At 37.0% G+C, this 13,116-nt stretch overlaps 1 long non-coding RNA gene across 1 annotated transcript; it reads left to right on the forward strand.

Annotated features, from left to right (window-relative positions):
- Positions 1-9,401: 9,401 nt before the first annotated feature.
- On the forward strand, positions 9,402-12,542 carry LOC125169782 (uncharacterized). Its single transcript, XR_007153803.1, has 3 exons — positions 9,402-10,050; positions 11,693-11,811; positions 11,909-12,542. It is a non-coding gene; the product is annotated as an uncharacterized LOC125169782 (long non-coding RNA).
- The last annotated feature ends 574 nt before the right edge of the window (positions 12,543-13,116 follow it).

A 13,116-nucleotide genomic window follows, 5' to 3' on the forward strand; every position in this document is an offset into this window, starting at 1 on the left:
GAAAAATCTTGGTAATCAGATGGACCTGGGTTTAATCTTGATTTTATTATCTACTCATTATATTACCAGGGGCATCATATCAATTTTCTCAGCTTCATGGTCTTCTTATAAAACAATATACAAGATTGTTGTAAGGATGAAACGAGACGATTATGAATCAAGTACCTAGCCCAATGCCTGGTACATTTAATGCTAATAAATGGCAGATGCTGCTACATTCATGAACAAAGTGTAAACTTTTGGCATTTGCCATTATGAAAACCAAGTCTGGGCTTCAAAATTAGCCAGCACTTCAGCCTAGAGGAACATATACAAATCATATGCAGATGTAGCCTTTACCCTGGGGAAAATCCCAAAAGACAGTTGCTTTACGTCATCAACAAGAAAATGCCACAGGGATTGCAGAAGGAATGGTCAATGTGAGACTTGACATATTGTTTCATATTACTGATACTTAGTTTCCTCATTTGTAAAATTAATATTTTAGATTAAATGACTTCTAAGTAGTTTCAAATCCATATTTCTCAAGTGCCAGGGATATGTTTTAACCATATTGTAATTTTTAGGGTTGAGACCATTAAACATCTATGTACAGCTAAGAAAACAGTTGTACAGTGTTGTGTGTGTGTGGCGAGGTGGTATCCAGAGTCCATAAAATTCAAAGATATTTATTTTTGGTTCTTTACGTTGTCCAAAAATTTCAATCCCAATCACCAGAAGGATTTTAATAAATGCTTACTTCTAATACTATCCATGTTTATGATGACTTGACTTTGCCTTTTTCCTCAACAGTCTTGTATAAATCTGCCATATTTTTTTATGGGTATAAGTAATTCAAGTGGTTGGTTTAATTCATGTGTGTGTGTGTGGTGTTAGAGACAGACCCTTTGACTTCAAGAGTTGGCCTTGATTTTAGGGAGATCACGAAAGTCTCTGCTTATTCAAAATTTATCTCTCACTAACTCCACATGGATTTTGTAAAATGTCTTATAGAGAGTGTCTCTTAGAAATATTATCAAACCCCATGACGTCAACTGCCACCTATATATTAGTAACTACCCAAACAATACTTCTAGCCCTCCAGAGAAAGCCTTGCCTCAAAAACATGTCTTTCAAAGGAAACCAGTGCATTCAGCAGACTACTAGCAAGGCAAGGGGACTGATTTTTTTTTCTTCATTTATTCTGAGTGTAATTTGTTCCCTCATTGTTTTGAGTCGTTTATTTAATTGGAAGTGGCATCTTCTCTTCTACAGTCACTTTTTGTTTTGGCAGACAGCTAGTGGGAAGCATGGTGGGGGGTGTGAGGTATGGGGAGGTCTTTTTTGGCATGAATTGAAGGTCAGGGTAGATACTGTTAGGAAACGAAACAGCAATAAAATAAGCAGAATATGCACATAGGAATGTATTTATAATTAGGAAAGTTGGAAAGTACCTGGATTATTGCTGTCTGATAATTTTGTCTCACATTTAATGGTTAAAGAACATCTCTATAGCAGACTCCTGGTTATGCTATATATGTATTTTTGAGACAGAAACATATAAACGAACAAGTTTGAGTATTCTGATCAAATTGCCTACAAAAAATTGATTTAAAAAAACCCCACTAGTCAGTTAAATAATTACCTTTACTGTCTTTTTACTAGCTTGATATTTGTTTTTCCTAAAGAATAAATAAAAACAACTAAACTGGTTTATGCAAAAAAAAAGCCTCAATTTATTAGTGTGTGTAGCCCCCAGTTCTTAAAGCTGAATTCTAATTTATCTCGAGGTTCAATGTTAACATTCCTTCCAGGTTTACATATATTTCTCCTAGAAGACTCATATCTTAGTGGATCTCAGCTTCTGTCACTAGTAACTTCAATAGTCAGAGATTTATCAGGGAAATATAGGAAAAGTGGCAGGGGAGACAAACTCAAGTTTAGAGTAGAATCTATAAGAAAAGGAAAGGATATTGTGAAGCTGAGGAGAGAAAGCATGAGAAAGTCTGTGTGGGGTCAGGGTGGAGGATAATTCGAAAGCAGGTGGTGGGCATGAGGCTGAGTCACAGGTAAGGATGCTGTAGGTATTTAAGACTGAAAACTTGTTAGCAGAGCCAGAATAATGGGGGGTAGACAAAACTGATGATCAAAAACACGAGGTTGTAGCTGAGTAAGAGGAACAAGAGAATAGGTGAAAAACAGAGGTTAGGTCCAGGTCACCTTTAGAAAAATTATCAGGGGAACAGCAGCAGACAAATGCCCAAGAGATAAGAAAGCTTTAAAACAAAGGGAGAGTCTATTCAGCAGGAAATCTCCTCTTTTCTTGCTGAGCAGGAAACAGATGATATAATTTACAGAGCAAGAGCATCCCAAGGCCTTGAGGGCTAACATGAATGCCAGATCCCAAGAGTGGGAGAGGGGGTCGGAGGGGCAGAAGGTCCTTCTGAGATCCTCAAATTAAATCAGTCATTTTTAAACATGTATTGACTTTGTAATTCTATTTTCTGAAGAAAAATTGGTCATTGGTGGCTTGGCATTATGATATAAAGTCTGACGATAGAAGTATTTAACATTAGCACTATCTCAGAATATCCAGGCCAAACAGTTTCCATAGTTACTCTGGATTGGAAAAAGGGTGGGGGGTGGGGGGGAGAGAAGAATGATTTTATATAGCATAAAGAATTATAAATATAAGCTTCAGTTTCCCACGAAAGTGATTAATGTGATTCAGGCTCCAACAACAACATAAAAAAGTGTAACACTGAAATGCTTGGGTAGGCCATTGTGGCCATAAAAAAAATAGACTTTATTAGTCTAGTAATTTACTTTTTATTTTATTTTATTTTATTTTATTTTATTTTATTTTATTTTATTATTTTATTTAATTTTATACTTTTATTTATTTTATAGAAAATATCTATCTTTGAGTACTCAATGGATCATAGATCAGTAAAATAAAAACCAGTAAGATTCAAAATTAAACATACATGGAAGAGTCATTTTTGATTCCTAAAAAAGTAGATTTGTCTGAGACAAATTAATACATCTTAACTTTGCTGGAGGAGAAAAGGAACTCATGAGGCCAGGGTTGAAAGGGAAAATCTATTCCAAGCAGTAAAACAAGATGGTCTTCTGGGTTTTTTTTTTTTTTTTTTTCAGTCAATAATGTACTGAGATTCTCACAAATATAAATGCATGGAAACAGTCCATTGTACTTCAGGGGGTTTTACTAGCCAACTCTAAGGTCATAGAGCAGTTACAAAATTTAGAAAGATGAGAGCTATCAGAAATGAGATATAGGACTGTCCAATTTTGTGTGTGTGATCTTAATTATTTGGGGATAACTTTAAAAATCCTATTTCTAAAAATTTCCATTCAAATTAAATCAATAAATGTATTTAAAACTCAGTCTGCTGATTTGGACAAGTAGCATATAATTCCCCTCTAAAACATGTACTTACTAAAAATGTATGCTTAGATAGCTTGTTTTTATAGAATGTTAAGAAATAATGGCTTTCAAAGTACAGTATTTCCTTGGATCTTTGAAGGCCATAACCTGATGAGTTTAGCAAAATTTCTGGCTTCAACAAGGAGAAATCCTGCTAGTAATTGCACAGGTTGCTGGAAAAACCTTGAATTTTATCCTTTACCCAAGCACAAGCAACAATACTTGTGCTTGTTCCTTTTTTAGGAGGGGAGGGGAACCAATATGTTTTGCATTCACCAAGACAACCTACACAGACAGCACATGAACAGAAATTCCTATAGCAATTTCTTATTTTTTTTTTAAAGTTTATTTATGTTGAGGGAGGGAGGAAGGGAGAGAAGAGAGAGAGGGAGGGAAGGAGGGGGGAGAGAGAGAGAGAGAGAGAGAGAGAGAGAGAGAGAGAGAGTCAGATGTGGGGCTCAATCCCTTGAACTGTGAGGTCATGACCTGAGCTGAAATCAACAGTTGGATGCTTAACCAACTGAGCCACCCAGGCGCCCCTCCTACAGCAATTTCTAATGCAGTGTTTCTCAAGGTGAGATTTAGGGCCCACATGCTTTGGAATCAGCCTAGACGATAGTGAAAAAATGTAGATCCCCGGGCCTCATTCTCAGGTAATGAAATAGCATCCCTAGTGATTCCTAGTGGGAATCAAAATTCCCAACCAGCTCCCCAAGTGATTTTAATGCACGCTAAATAAGAGAGCTTCTGTTAGTGGCTCTTTTGCTCACTCTTTTGACAAATACCTTGCTTACCTTCATTATCATGGATCTGGGGAAAAGAACAAACTTTTCCTGTAAACCCTTATGGTAATCTGAACCTGTAACAATTGCAGCCACCCGGTGAAGACCTTCTAGTATAATCCGAGATGCTCTCTCGGATGGAGTTTTGCAGTCTCGAGTTGAAGATTAAGTTGCTGTTCCATTATTTTGAGACTTTATAATATTCCTTTTCATAGTTTTTACTATCTGCCTGTGAGAAAAAGACTTGGTCAGTACTTTCTGTTTTTATTTTTGAATCCCTTTTATTCAGTACCTCTTTCTAATTTCACTATTAGTTCAATTGAGGAATAAGTATATTTTTTGCCCATGTGATTTCTTCTTATGTTTTAGTACCCTTTCCTCTTCCTACTTGCTTTCTTTGATACTTTTGATACTTTTTTTTTTTAAATGTAAACTGTAAGTAAGTGTGCTGATCAGTAACCTTTCTCTTAATGCAGTATCTCTTAAAAAATCTTCCTTCAGGGTAATTGTGTCTTTTCTCCTTTATAACTGGTGTTCTGGCTTCTGATTAGGGAAGGACCCTGGCCTTTGTTTCTGCTTTCTTTCACATTGGAGATAAGATAATGAAGAGGGACATCACTGTCCCAGATGGGTTCTGGCTCTGGCTTCTGATTCTGCAAATGTTGGACTTTCATACAATTTCTCGCCCTCTCGGACAAAACCTCACAGAAATAGAACTTCATAGCTCTTGTGGCTTTCTCCACTCCAGAAGGAGGAAAAAAAGATCTATCTCTCACTATTCTCTTCCTTCTTCTCACTTTTATTTTTTTCAAAGTTGATATACTTAGAAAGAAAATAATTTTACTATGTTTCTCCAGAATTTTCAAAGGAGAATAGAGAGAATCAGAAGTTAGAGAGGAATTCTGGGGCATGGTTTTCTAAACACTTGGTGACACAAACCCCATAAAAGAAGTAAAAATTTTATAAGCTGAACCCTACTCTCTACTATGAAAGATATTATCTTGGAGAACTATAGCATTAGATTCTGAACATAATACTTGGGTTTACCTTCATTGGATATAGACAACTACTTCATCAATGTGACAGGGAATAAACACAGAATAATTAAAATTAACAAAGAATTCTCAAACTTTTGTCGTAGTCAATGTGTCAAGTTTCTCCCTACTGTTTTTCTTACAAGTATAGTTCACAAGTAGATCTGATTTTCATCTTTTTTTCCCCCTCCTAATCATATCTCATTCTCTTTAAAAGTTCCCTGAGTATGGGTGCTTGAGGCTATATGGTGATAATACTGTTTTCAATAGAGCTGCTTTGGAGAGTTATGTGGGCTGCTGATAAAATCCATTTTCTAGAAAATAGATTCAGGTTTGCTTCCCCAAGATTGAATGACAGGGGTGCATCTATAGAGATTAAAGGATTGCAAAGTTTGGTAATTCTGGGTTAGATGAGTCAATCTCTTTGGTTTCCTTTTCCTTTGTATTAAGTACTTTTTTAAAGGTGATAATTTCACTATTACTAGTTCAATTGGGGAAAAATAGATTTAATTGTTAATTTTTTGTCTCCACTGTTGCTTTTGCTTTAGTACCCCCTCTCTTATACCAAATGCGTGCACGCACACACACACACACACACACACACACCACTCAGGAATTTGAATTGCTTTAGGATTCAGATATTCATTTTCTTTCATCCAATTCTATCATTTTTTGGACCCTTCCAACTAGCAATGAGTGAGCCAAATATTTCAAAAATGCAGCTAGTAAAGTAAGACAGAAAAAAGAAACACCACCTTTTACTTATTTTTCCCCCATTTTCAACTTCCTGACAAATACAGGAGACAGTAGGAATGGTTAGGGAAATACATGCCGAACGTTATAATATTTGTATCACGTTATTTCTGTTCCCCTTGTGTTTGACAGGCTTTGTCATCTACTGGACTTCTCTTAGTTTTCACTCTTTCCACAGGAAGTTTTTCTGGTTTATTTTTTTAAAATTAATTCTACCTGACCTGACCTTAACACACCTTACTGGAAACATTCTTTTAGAGAAGAAAAAAGAGGCAGTTTAGCTGGAGGCTGGTAGAAGTCACACTGAAATACCACTCGTTAAATCTGTATGGTTAAGAAGAGACAGGAGTGGTCTTAGCTCACAACAGAACTTCCATATATTGTCATTTGTTTTTCCCACAAATCCAAATAAATTACTGTTTCCACTGTATATAATAGTTAACACTTCATTAGGCAACATATGCAGAGCGTATCTCAGAAATATGGCCACAGTAGTAAAGTTGCATCCTAAAAGTGTATTCTATTTGTTTCAGGGATTAAAAAAAAATTAATACTAAGTCTTCCACAGTAGGGTATTTCTAGAGGCTTTTAAAAATTCATAATACACAATGCTTGAATAGTGGATATTAGATGTTACAAGGTACCTGTAATGTTGAATAAATGCTAACCGGGATGTTTTATGATCAAATACAGAAGTCATATGATGAAATCGCTATTTTACACTTTGGCCAACCCAAAGTTTATACTTGGAAAGCATTTTTAAAAAATTTGCTTCTGGTTGAACACACTGTTTTCTTGTTTTAACAATTATTCCAGAAGTCTGACTTATTTATATTAAGGCCATTAACCTGTTTAGTTGCTACCTCATTAAGAATTATATAAGTATTAAGTATATTCGCTTAGAGTTATATAAGTATTGATATATTTCAAATAAAGTAATTTAAGGAGAAACTAAGAAATTAAGGTACACAAGAATTGTACCTAAAACAGATACGGGCTCTGTTTGCATTCACAAGCAGTTTAAAAGAAGCAGGAAACACTACACATTTATCTGCTTGCTTGGGTTTCATCATGTGGTAAGTACAAGGTGAGTAATAGCTGTCACAGATGAATAGGATTAGAACTAAAACAGCACTAGGTATCAGAGTGCACATACACATATTCACTAGGTGGGTGAGTAAAATTGTAATGTATTAGGTTGAAGCACATGAAATTGCCATTTTTATTGGTCAGAAGCGGCAGAGCATTGGCAATTTCATATGATTCACCCTTAGATCTTTCAGAACAAAAAAAGACCTTGAAAATAATTCATTCCAAGTTTTCTTAGTCTGGGGTTAAATTCAGTTGATAGTTTGGGGGAGTCTATGATGTGCCAAGTAGTGTTATAGTAACTGGGAATATAGACATGGACAAGACTAGTCCTTTGCCCTCAAGGATATTACATTTCAGCGGGAAAGCCTGACAATGTAGAATACATTGTCACTACTGAATTGAATGCAGAGCTTTCTGTCTTATGTCCACATATGCATTTGTCTGGAGGGAGAGTTCACTGAATACATGGAAGTGGTTTATGATCAAGAGATTAAGAACCAGTAACCTATTCCACCAGCTCATGTGATAGATGGAGAAACCAAAGCACAGACACTGACTGATTTGTTCATTGCCATGTAGTTCATTCATTAGTGGCTGACTTAGGATCAGCACCCAGGCAACCTGGGGTTGCTCTCAGTTGCTCCTGTACACTGTAGGGGAGATGATCTATGATTTTTCATTTATTTTCTGTATTTATTCTCTTTTTCAGAGTACCTACATACTATTATCTAAAATATTTATTTATTTTTGAGAGAGAACAAGTGAGGGAGGGGCAGAGAGAGAGAGAGGGAGACAGAGAATCCCAATCCGACAGTGCAGAGCCGAACCTGGGGCTCAAACTCACAAGCCGTGAGATAATGACCTGAGCTGAAATCAAGAGTCAGATGCCTGACTGACTGAGCCACCCAGGTGCCCCTTACCTACTATTTTGACTCAACAAATTCATTTCAAAAGTTGAGTATCTGGTCTGAGAGATTTCAGTTTGCTTAAACCCTCAGGCTACAGTTGCCACATCTGTAGAATGAGGAGAACAAGTCATAAACGACAGATTATTGTGAGGATTAAATGAGATCATTTACACACACATACCTCCTCCCTCTCCCATTACTTGCTATAATGGTTTTCAGATGATAAGCATGTCATCCATTATTATTAGTAGTAGTAGTATTAGTATACTGTTTAAGATTTTATAAAGCATGGCCTTTATTGCCAGTTCCCAGGTTCTAAAAAAATCACTTCCTCTGTCTTCACCAGACTATTATGTAAATGGCAGCTATTAGGCTTTCCCTTAATTCTGAGGAGATGCAAAAGGGGATAGTGACTGACTATATAGAGCTGTATATAGTATACAGAGCTCTATTATAGTATAGAGCATGTTCTCTGGAGCTTGGTTGCCTGAGTTCAAATCCTGGCTCTACCACTTATGTGATCTGGGGCCAGTTACACAAATTTTCTGCATCTTGGTTTCCGCCTATGTAGAATGGTGTTAATCACGTAGATACTTCATAGAGCTGTTATGAGGGTTAAATGGCTAAATATGTGCTACAGCAATGCTGCGAGGTGGAGATTATTACGCTTGTTTTAAAAAACTGGCTAAGACAATTTAAGAGGGTTGACTAAAGTTTGCATTGCTATGTGTGGCAGAGCTATTGTTTGAACTCAGAGTCAGCGCTTCCTCAATGTCTCCTCAAGGTCATTAAAAAAAACCAAGTAGATGGGGGAGGACCTGGTGTGTGCTCTCTCCTCAGCATGGTCTTCTACAAGTCTTTGTCCTCCTGGAGAGGAGTAAGAGATACTGCCCAGATTCCCTCTCTTCACTGGCATTCAGCCAACCCTCTATTAACCCAAAAAACACCTTGAGTGCTTAAATATGTACACCTAGTGATGTCTTTTGCTATCCTATTTGTGACTACCTCAAATGCCAGGTTTCTACAAAGTTATAAATTCCCTGAGAGCATCCTATGTTACTACTAACAGTGTTTTACACAATGCCAGGCACACGGTAGATTCTCAAAAAACTATACAGCTGTTTCACATATTTTTTAAATACTTTCTTCTCTGTGCCTTTATATGTTGTCTAAATTTTGTATAATAAGCATGTGGTGATTTTTATTTATTTATTTTTGAGAGAGAGAGACAGAGTGCGAGCAGAGGAGGGGCAGAGAGGGAAACACAGAATCTGAAACAGACTCCAGGCTCTGAGCTGTCAGCACAAAGCCTGATGCACGGCTCGAACTCATGAATCGAGAGATCATGACCTGAGCCTAAGTCAGACACTTAACTGAGTGAGCCACTCAGATGCCCCAGCATATGGTAAGTTTTTAATTTAAAAAATAATTAAGCTTTTTTTTTACCCTATAAAAAAACATGTAGATTGATTTGTTGGTGACTTGCCATATCTGTCACTTTGAAATCCATCCTTTGTCTTTGGCGAGCTGGGGTATGTGGCTGTCCTTGCCCAAGGGATCCTGATTGATCTTCTCTGGTGGCAACAGGGCTCAGCCCCCTCCTTCCTGCAGGATAAAGAAAACCTTGGAAGAGAGGTAAGATCAGGAAGGCCCTGGAGGCCAGCTGTTTTCCCACAGTCTTTTCCTCAGTCTCTGACCCAGAGTGAAACTGGCCCTACTCTGGAATCCTCTCTGATCTCTACACCTAGTGTTCCAGAATTGTTTTCCAAACAAAGAACAGACCACATAAAGTCTGTGACCCCAGGTTTATTAATACTGAAGAGACAAGTAAAGGGAAACCAGGTCATCTGTGGCATTCTGTGAACAAAATATTTTGTAGAGAAAGCTATGTCTTGTATGAGAAGGTAGATAGTGAGGAAGGGGGCAAATTCCTTGTGATGTTTTTCTTACTCTATTCCTTTTGGAAACTCTCTCAACCTGCAGGCAGTGACAAGGTTGATGGCAAAAAGACCTCTAAGGATTTCAGAATAAATACTTAGACACCAACTTAGAATGTAAGTTATCTATATATTACTGAAGAAAAAGGATATGTGTATTTTCTACTACCTTGGTCATTTTGTATTTCAAAGAAGAGATACTTTTAGATTTCCTTAGGTCTAGTCACTCGAATGTTTCCATTGAAGTGTCCCTACATGGCAGAGGAGTAAGAATGTATATTTTTAGTCTTTAGAGGAGCTAGCTTTGGGAGTATATTCTCAAGCAGCATATAGGAAATTTGAAAATTGTTTTGTGTTCTGTTATTTTAGAAACTCATATAAACTTTTATTTCAATCTTAAGACAGATGTTCCAGAAAGATGCATCAGGCTTTTTATTTGCCTTGGATTACCCTTTATTTTTCAGCATGTACCAATATGCATTTCTGTTTATTGCTGTTTAAGAAACATGGTCTTAGCTGATGGAGGTTTTGTTTTGTTTTGTTTTGTTTGCTTTTGTTTTGTTTTGTTTTGATTTGTTTTTTGTTTCCTAGGACAAACAGGGACAAACCCCTCCCACAGAAGATTTATATATGGACTTGTTCCAGAGTCACTCTGGACCCTCTCTAGCTTGTGGAGTCCTAAATTATTTGACACTGACATGTTTTTAAAGGAGAAATTGCTTTCAGTCACTCTGCTCAGGAGGGGCTAATGTGCATTGTAAATATTTTATGGTGTTTTTATGCGCTGAATATCTAATTACTAGTATTTAACATATAATGTTTACATCATTCTATATACTATCTGACAAATAATCAGAACTTAAAATGTTCAATGTGTTTGAATTATCCTCTAAATTGATAAGAATCATCATAATGTGAACTGATATGTGGAAGAAAGAAACAGGAGTGGTGGGTTTTATAATTAAAAGGGACTAACATCCCCATAAGAATAGACTCAAGACCAGGAAAAGAAAAACCCGAGAAGATCTTGTCACTCCATCACATTAAGGAGGATTAAGAAGGCATAGGAAAAGGATAAGTCACATCATGGAGAAAACCCCTACCAGTGTGATGGGTCATTTCAGTTACATGTGCCTGTTTGGTTATTAGGCATATATTAAAAATATAATTTAAAGCAGGAAAGTCATGGAATTATCAATATGAGAGCTAGAAGTTACTTCAAGCATCTATGATGTTTCATCATTGTACATATCATCTCCATATCATAGTTGGGCAATGGAGGTAAAGAGAGTTGCCCAAGTTCATGTGACTGACAAGTGGTAACACAGAGATCATCACCCAGGTTTCCTGAATCCTAGTGTAGAATTCTTCCAGTTTACACTCTATTGTTTCCCATGAGTCACACAGTTTTAGTGTGATTAGCATCTTCTGGGTGGTGACTCAAGCATTTTGTTTAAAAAAAAAAACAGACAACTTTAAGTATTATGGTCAATTTAACTAACGGAGACAGGAATATTGCAACCAGGATACTTATTCCCACTTATTAACTATCTTAGGCTTCAATTTGGAGAGACTCATACTTTAAATGAATGAATCATCCAGGGCCCAATTTAATGAAAATGCTATAGTCCCAGAGAATATTTGCATATGGAATTATTTTAGCAGTCTAATTTTAAACAGCTGGGACTCATTTGTTAAGCTGTGGTCTATTCCACTTTTTGAAAAGAATGATACGTAGGTTTTTTTTTTTTTCTTGCAGACGTAGAACTTTCTAGAAGGTCTGAATGAATACACCCTCCCCTACTTGAAACTTCAGGACAGCTGGCAGCTTAGGCCTTTTGTCCTCTATCTGTGTCCAGCTATTAGAGTTGTGCTGTGGTAAGTAACTTTTTCAAGACTGAGGGCCTGGCTGCCTTCCAGGATCCCATTGTTTATGACCTTCCTTTTATTTAATGTTCTATTTTTATAATTACAGATGTTATTGAATTGAATCAAGAACCCAGGTGTGCTACCTCTTTCAGCCCATGTCATCTTAAAGGTCCAAGATCTACAGGCTAGTTGGAACAGATGAGTAGAGGAAGAAGGAAAGAATATTTATTGTTTTGACTCCAAAATATGGTGGCAAAACTTTGCAAAATACAGAAGGTTAAAAGATTGCCACAATATCTTGACAGTTTCGTTGTGGTTTGTTTTACATACCACTGCATGTTGTATGTAGACAGATTCATATTTATGAGAAGCAGAGAATGGCCCACCCTGACTCCTCACCTTGATCTTATCACACAGCATCTGACAAATGAAACAACAGGAAGTTTTGCTGGAAGCTGTTGCTGGCTGGGGTTAAATGCAAGCAGTGAGTGGTCTAGAAATGTTATAATACTTGGCATTGACCAATATTGCCACCACGGTGTGGTAAATTCCAGAATAAAATTAGGACACATATATATCAAAAGTAAACCTCTGGGTTTGGGTTTTTCTCTTACTCTATTCCTGGGAAAGTGTCCCTGGTCTGAAACGGTACATTGTATTCCAGCTTATAATATTCAGGTGTACAACCAAATCCTTCTGCAAAGAGGGGGGGATAATGGAGTACAATGTAGTCATGGTTTAATACAAGCAAGCTTTCACAAATAAATGTTTAGGCACAGGTTAAAGTACAAATGAAGTTTTTTCAGGTGCTGTCTGCTATTCCTTTGCTTTAAGACCCTGACTTTTAGGGCTTAGGGCTTAGACTTTTAGGGCTTAGAATGAGCAGCTCTGAATCATTCAATCATCTGTTCATCAAGTCTTTACTGAATGCTATGCCCTGTGTCAGGCAACCAAAATTGGGAGAATGTGACAGAACTCCTGATGATATGGATCTTATAGAAAAGTTATTGATTTTAATCTGCTCTCTAAAGCAATCTTTCTCAACCAGTTCCTTAAGAGAATTAACTGTACAGACAATGAGTTAAGTGACAAAGTTTTTTTTTAACGTTTATTCATTTTAGAGAAGAGAGAGACAAAGACAGAGACAGAGCATGAGCAGGGGAGGGACAGAGAGAGAAGGAGACACAGAATCTGAAGCAGGCTCCGAGCTATCAGCACAGAGCCTAATGCAGGGCTCAAACTCACCAACCTCAAGATCATGACCTGAGCCAAAGTTGAACGCTTAAGCTACTGAGCCATCCAGCTGCCCCTGAC

This window comes from Prionailurus viverrinus, chromosome A1 (genome assembly GCF_022837055.1).
Source record: "Prionailurus viverrinus isolate Anna chromosome A1, UM_Priviv_1.0, whole genome shotgun sequence".
NCBI lineage: Eukaryota > Metazoa > Chordata > Mammalia > Carnivora > Felidae > Prionailurus > Prionailurus viverrinus.